Raw genomic sequence first — 7,097 nt, 5'->3', positions numbered from 1 at the left:
GTATCATCATGCTTGCAGCCAACTCTCTGTTGAGTATCATCGTAAAAGTCTTCCCATCATAATATTTGCTGCAAAGGGCTCTGCTCATATGGTAAAGGGGCATGAATTGAAGGGTAACTCATGAATGTCAGCAATCAATGAACTCAGTGAACAAAGTGGTTTTCCCATTATTATCGAATTTTGTAGTTCCAATTTGATGACCATGTGAGTTGTGATGGATGAAGGCATATAATGGCAGTTCGGCAAGTGTGTCTACTGATGAAAGTTTTGGATCCTCTTCCAAATCAGGACTTGTATAAAAATGGTAAAAAGGTGAACAAAACAAAATAACAAAAGCTGAAAAAGAGGTGCATTTTCATGTGCTAAGATGATCATAACAAAAGCTTACGTTCACACACATTCTATGTTCATTTTCCTATGCTAAGATGATAATAGAACCCCAAAATGTTTAGATGGTATATGATCTTGAGCAGTGTCTTTTCATCTTCTATTCTTTAAGCAAGCACTAATATTACTTTGCTCCGTTGTGTGCGAGTGATAAATACTTTAGGCGAACTTCCGAATGAGTCGTATCAGTTCCATAGTTTCTTTCCCCCACCTTGAACCGAAAGAAATTCAAGTAAAACTGTAAATGTAGATAGATTTAGGTGCTTGTGGGAAAGTTGTTATCACAATGCTCAATTGAGAATGATGACTCTGCCTCCAACACAAATGCAGTATTGAATTTTCTCCAGTCAACTTACCCGTTAAGCTTATTTACAAGGTTTCACCATGCTTCGGTTGAAGCTGCAACTTACTACATGCAAAAATACTATTTGAATCAGAGTTACCGGAAGCGCCTAGGCAAAAAGGGAAACGCGCTTTCCCGAAGCGCTAAACGTTGTGCTTCCGAAGCATGAGGGGAAGCGTCCCCCTTTTTTGGGAAGCGCACTTCCCTTTTATGGGAAGCACGCTTCCCCAACGTTTCCCCACGCTTCCCCCTCGCTTCAGGTTCGCTTCCTAGGTCACTTCCGAGACGGTTCAAAATTTTCTTCTAAGTGGTCCCACGCTTCCTAAATTTTTGAAAGTGCCTCGCTTCCCGTATCGCTTCCTCGACTGGTAACTCTGATTTGAATAAACTGGGGATGACTTAGGGAAGGTCAAGTCCAGGCTCTGGATCCTGCAAGGCGTCTCCTTGTGTCATTTGAGACCAATAGTTGAACCAGCTTGTCAGCTCCTTCTGACAAAGTTCTTTCTCTGACAGGCGCATAATGCCGAAGCCAGACCCTTGTGTATACCTTTGTATCAAAAGTAACATAATTGGTATAAGGACTCCAATTCTAAGGAAAACATGCATACTTGCTAAAGGTGATAATGTCCATGTCATAGTCACCGGACACTTCTTGCTACATGAGGAAGGTCGTTTCTCCACAAGCTTGCTTCAGAGGTGGGAAACTCTTCGCTTCCTCCAAAAGAGGAAAACTCTGAGGAACCTGCTTCCAAAATATGAGAGACTCGATTCCTTTTAATGGGAATCCCACTTTCTTCTCATTTCTGAAACCCATTCCCTTTCACTTTACGTTTTTCTTTTGCTTCTTGTCACTTACCACTCACTCTCCTTAACTTTCCATGTTTTTCACATTAAAAATAAATTTTTTTAATAACAAGTTTACATGGTTTTATGTGATTTTATACTTGTGTTCATCTCATTTTTATTTGCTTTTGCCCACGCTTCATATTTCTTTCTATATGTTTCCTTTTCATTTTCATGTGCTTGAATAATTGCTTCACAATTGTATCTCGCTTCCCGATTCATGCTACTTTTTTATCACTCGCTTCCTCACTTGCTCTTCACACATTGCTTCTAGTATACATTTCATTTCCTGGTAAATATGGTCCATGTTTTATCTACTTGTACAAGAAATTTAAACAGCAATGTCTAAGGACCCCTTTGTTTCATATAGTTTTAGTAAGAAATTGCTAAGCTAACTTCCCTTTTCCACCATGGGTGAAACAAACATCCAAGCTTCATGCAGGTCCAAGTTTTTCTCACCACCTTTTTCTTTTCATGTGAAAATCCCTTCATACCTCTCCCCATATAAAAGAACTTCCATGGGAAAGCTGAGCCAACACGAGGTTTTAGAAATCTGTACCGTTTTCCATGTAAGACCCTTCCCTTCTATGGGATTGAAACGAACCAGCCCCAAAGAACAAAGAGGATGCCGGATATGTTTCCCACCACCTAAACATAATCTCAATACTCTATCAAATCAGAAAATCCTCATAAAATCAAATGACATACAGCTTGCTCATGAAAAGAAAAGTAGTTTCCTGATATATTTGTATAATCCAAACGGCATTTTCCTACCACTACACATCACTAGATATCATAGCCAGCTGATAATAGGTGAAAGGACCAAAAGAACAGAAGTGAAAAAAAGAAACGGATGTGGTCTCATGATCTTTGTATCAGGATCATCAAGTGATTCTCGCCAGTGTGCAAGGTAACCAGCCATGCGCGGGATTGTAAAAAGGACAGGAAAGAATTCTGTTGGGAATCCCATTGCTCTGACAAAGGGTAGAACAACTTTAAAAAGATGAAAAAGTGGAAGCAGTTTTCTAGTACCCCAAAATTCAAATTTCTGAAATACCTATAGATTAAGCCAGAGTAGAAATCAACATTTGGATAGAGTTGCCTTTTGACAAAATACTCATCAGAAAGTGCAGCTTTCTCCAAGGCAACAGCTACCTGCCAAAAACAAAAGTAAATTACAAAGGTAATAATAGGCGTACTACCAAATAATATAACTTTCCAAAATGCAACCGAGAACAGCTGGTAACAGTGATAAGTCACATTATATTATACGATGCAACATGACTTCTATAACAACACAAATGACTCAAAATTATGATAATAATGATGATGATGATTCTATTATCTTGCTTGATCCTATTCTAATCTCACACAAACCTTGCAAAAAGGTTAACTTTATCAAAACAATCCAATCAAATGATAAAAAGGACAGAAAATAAAATCATAATATAAGATTAGAGCGGTGATGGCTAATTATTTGGATAAGATTTAGGGAGAAAAGAAGGAAATTCACTCAAAAGTACATCTCAAAAACAAAACCTCATGGCATATGGAAGGATCCAACAAGACACATTCTAGATGATCAAGAGTCATCCCTAGCTGTCCTTTCCAGCATCAACACTCTCAAAACTCAAACTCAGAGATAATGGAAAACAATGGCTTAAGAAAGAAACCAACTCAAAACAATGGCTTAAGAAAGAAACCAACTCTTTCTTATTTCTTTCTTGAATTAGGATAAACAATAAAACATTTTCAAATTTAGAGTAAATCATCTCTCTCTCTCTCTGTTCATTGCATCCTAAATCCACTCAAATACTCCTAACAAAAAAATATATGACATTATAACCACAGAGATTTAAATGGTTTTCAATAATTTAAAATATTTATCATGCAAATGAATTATGCGTCAAATCATTTCTGTAAAAACCCTAAAAATGCATTATATGCATGTGTGAAAGGCAGCACCAAATATGCACCACAGTGCTACCGCTAAACAAAGGCCTTTTACAAAGGTCAGCGCAACTCTTCAAGGATCATGCTCATTGTAGTTTCATCTTAGTCAAACTTCAAGACTTTTTAGCATCAAGCAGAAGATAATTGGGAATCATTTTACTATGTGAAACCCATGTCATTAATTTCAGGACAATTGAAATTATTGCAATAAATTCACAAGCATGAAAGTTACAATAAAATGTGATCCATCTATTTATCACCTATTTCCAATATATTATAAATTTACCATGTTTTTTAATTCTTTCTATTTTACAATTTGTGTTTTTTTTTCTAAATTTCAAGTTTACCAAGTTGTTTCTTCCACCAATCTGGCATCCCTCTCAGGAATACGTAATTTTTCCTTCTTCACTATATCAATCAGGAATACGTAATTTTTCCTTCTTCACTATATCAATGAACTGGTAGGCATACCTGACCCCAGCCTAACTATAATTTTTTTTTTTACAAATATCACATGATTTTCTATGCCAAGAAAAATCTCCAAATGCTATAAATGGTGATGTAGAGAACTGGTTCGTATCATTTTTGCAATCCAATCTAAGTTTAGCATGAAAAAATGCTGTGGGAAAACAAACAGAAGAAAAATTAAGTAAACAATGAAAGAAAAATTAAATATAATAATAGTTCACTGTAAGTAAATATTCCGGAAATAGATGATGCATAACAATCCATGTTCGCTATGTCCTTTTTCAAATTTTGCTTTTGGTCAAAAGCTAAAGGACTGCAACCCTGAACCCTCTATTTTCCATTTATAATGCCAACCAATTTGGTAGCATGCCCTCACAAAACAATGCATTAGCAAACATTTTATCCTATGAAGAAGCTTTTAAAATATCGGAAGTTCAACCAAATTCAATCTCTATTTAAAAGAAAAGACAATTTTAAACTGGATCCAACATAGATTGGAACTTCTAATGGAATTGTAAGTGTATGCAACAAATGTTTTTTTATGTAATTACTCAAAAATATGTGCATTTCTAGTCCATCATTTCTCACTATATATCCTGATCCTTGATTATAAGGCCCATGTTCCTTCATAAGATAAGCAGCAAGAGTGGATTTTTCTGCAATGCACTGGAACTGCTTAATGAATAGGCTCATAACAGACATTGTAAGACACAAAAGACAATCTTTTTGTACTATTAGGATTCAACTGATAATAAATATTGTTCAGTGAAAACCACTTATATGTTGTATTTAAAAAACTGTTGCAAACCGTTTCCATTTTAACTTTTTTCTTAAAAAGCAGTAGCATTTTAATTCTCACAAAAGCAATTGTATAAAGAGTGCTGAGAATGATAACAACCGTTTTTAATAAGGGAAAATCCATTACCTACAATTCAACTAGTAACATAAAATGGATAAAGCCTTTATTTTCTGATCAATTCATTATATAGGATTACGAAGGAAAATGAATACCTCTATAAGAGGATCCCGTCCAACAATTGAGAGACTTCCTCGGCTAATATGCCTATCACTTTGGCTCGAGGATCATAGTTCTTATATACACGATGGCCAAAACCAGACATCTTCCTCTTCCTAAAGTATCAAGGTGATAAAGAAAACAGATTCAATAATTGAAACCCAAAATTCATAAACAAGAATCAATTGCTTGAGAAGGCATTATGAAGTAAAGATGGAGGAAAGCACAACAAACCTGTTCTTTACACCTTCAATGAATTCTGGGATATCATCAACCGTTCCTATCTCATTTAGCATTTTAAGAACGACCTGCATGTCAAGATGTTTAGATTCTTAGATCATATAAAATAAGAAATGTCCAATTGAAGTTTTAGTTTACCTCATTAGCTCCACCATGAAGTGGACCATAAAGCCCTCCAGCACCCCCTGTAAGAGCAATTATTTATAGAACATAATGTCAAAAATACAATGCAATTATTTATAGAGATCAATAGAAGAGTTCACAAAAGAACAAGCATAAACACGTATACCTGGAGGCAAGATGTCTTGCAGCAGCTGTAGAGCAGTTCATTTCATGTTCAGCATGGAGTATGAAAAAAACATCAAGAACCTGAGCAAGACGAGGGTTCGGTTTGTAGGATCTGTTGCCACTGAATTTCACAAGAACAATACAACAAGATCATAGTAAGAGCTTCATAAGCATCACTTCCCAATGAGTGAAAAAAATATCACACTCTACCAATAATAGTGCATAGATAGGTGAGTGAGAAGAGGGCTAACTTGTCAACACACACGTCTATGTCCATGAATACATATCTCTCCTATTTTGAGAACATTGTGATATTTTCAAGAACACTTTCCAAGGTGAAAAAATCTAATTTTTCAACCTCACTAAATCCAAAATCAATATAACATTAGAATCATATCATAAAACAAGTTTATGCTAATCGTGCCCAAAGTAAAACATTTTTTATTTTTTATATTTTCTCTTTTAAACATTGAATATGATTTAATGAGTATTTTCAAAATAAATCTCTCTCTCTCTATGTTTATACACACACACACAAGGGAGCATCTTCAAATGGTGCAGCCAAACAGACACATCATATGCATCCAAGTGCCAGTTGAAAATACCTAAAGAGGCGGTTGTATGCATATACTTACCACCAACATTCGTTATCACAACTTCTATAAAAAAACAACTACCATTTCCTGCTTTTTAAAATGTGATTTTGAAAAAATAGCCTTTTTTTAACTTTTATTTTGAAAGTGTATCGCAGCTAAATGTCAACTCCACCTGTGTATAACTGTTTAGTTATACACTGCCGGTCCCAAGCCCGGATAAAGGAGGAGGGTTGCGGTAGGCCAGTGACAGCTAGCATAAAAACTTAGTCATACCCTATGAATATGAACCAATATGAGAATTTTGTTGGGGGCGTTCTCTACTGAGCGACGCGCTGCACTCTATAGGCCCGAAGACAGTGATAAATGGGCAAGGGTTGCTAGGTCATCGCTTGGAAGCGACGCGTCACACCAGCGCCCGAGTGTGGTGTCAAATAGGCAAGGGTTCCCTCACTTTGTTGGACGGGTGGAGGTAAAGAAGTTAGTCCAAGACCATAAAATTAGGTTAGCCACTTGGAACATAGAGTCTTTAACTGGTAAGTTGGTAGAGTTAGTAGATGTTATGTGTAGGAGAAAGATTGATATTTTATGTCTACAAGAGACCAAATGGGTAGGTGAGAAGACAAAAGTGATAGAACCTCAGGGATATAAGATTTGGTATACAGGAATAAATAGAAATAGGAATGGAGTAGGGATTGTTATGAGTCGTGAGTTTATAGATAATGTAGTTGAGGTCTGTAGGAAGGGTGATAGGATTTTACTTATTAAATTAGTATTAGGTACGAATATTATTAATATTATTAGTGTTTATGCACCTCAAGTAAGTTTAGATGATTCCATTAAGCGTCAATTTTGGGAAGATTTAGATGGAGTAGTACAAGGGATTTCTTATGGTGAAAAACTTTTCATCAGCGGTGACCTTAATGGACATGTAGGCATTAGTAGGGATGGATTTGAGAGTATCCAT

General features: G+C 36.0%; 1 pseudogene across 1 annotated transcript in view; it reads right to left on the bottom strand.

Moving 5' to 3' along the window:
* Positions 1–1,139: 1,139 nt before the first annotated feature.
* LOC149832028 (citrate synthase 2, peroxisomal-like) overlaps positions 1,140–7,097 on the bottom strand; it is a 28,058-nt pseudogene continuing 22,100 nt past the window's right edge. Inside the window, exons 5-11 of the transcript XR_016433208.1 lie at positions 5,533–5,658; positions 5,388–5,445; positions 5,244–5,317; positions 5,006–5,125; positions 2,631–2,728; positions 2,428–2,547; positions 1,140–1,281 (exon numbers count right to left, since the gene is read on the bottom strand). The product of XR_016433208.1 is annotated as a citrate synthase 2, peroxisomal-like (transcript). The remainder of the gene's footprint in view (positions 1,282–2,427; positions 2,548–2,630; positions 2,729–5,005; positions 5,126–5,243; positions 5,318–5,387; positions 5,446–5,532; positions 5,659–7,097) is intronic.

Source organism: Nuphar pumila, chromosome 7, assembly GCF_984573655.1.
Source record: "Nuphar pumila chromosome 7, dmNupPumi1.hap1.1, whole genome shotgun sequence".
NCBI classification, from domain to species: domain Eukaryota; kingdom Viridiplantae; phylum Streptophyta; class Magnoliopsida; order Nymphaeales; family Nymphaeaceae; genus Nuphar; species Nuphar pumila.
The sequence above is the reverse complement of the archived record's forward strand: the minus strand, read 5'-3'. Positions and strand labels throughout refer to the sequence as shown.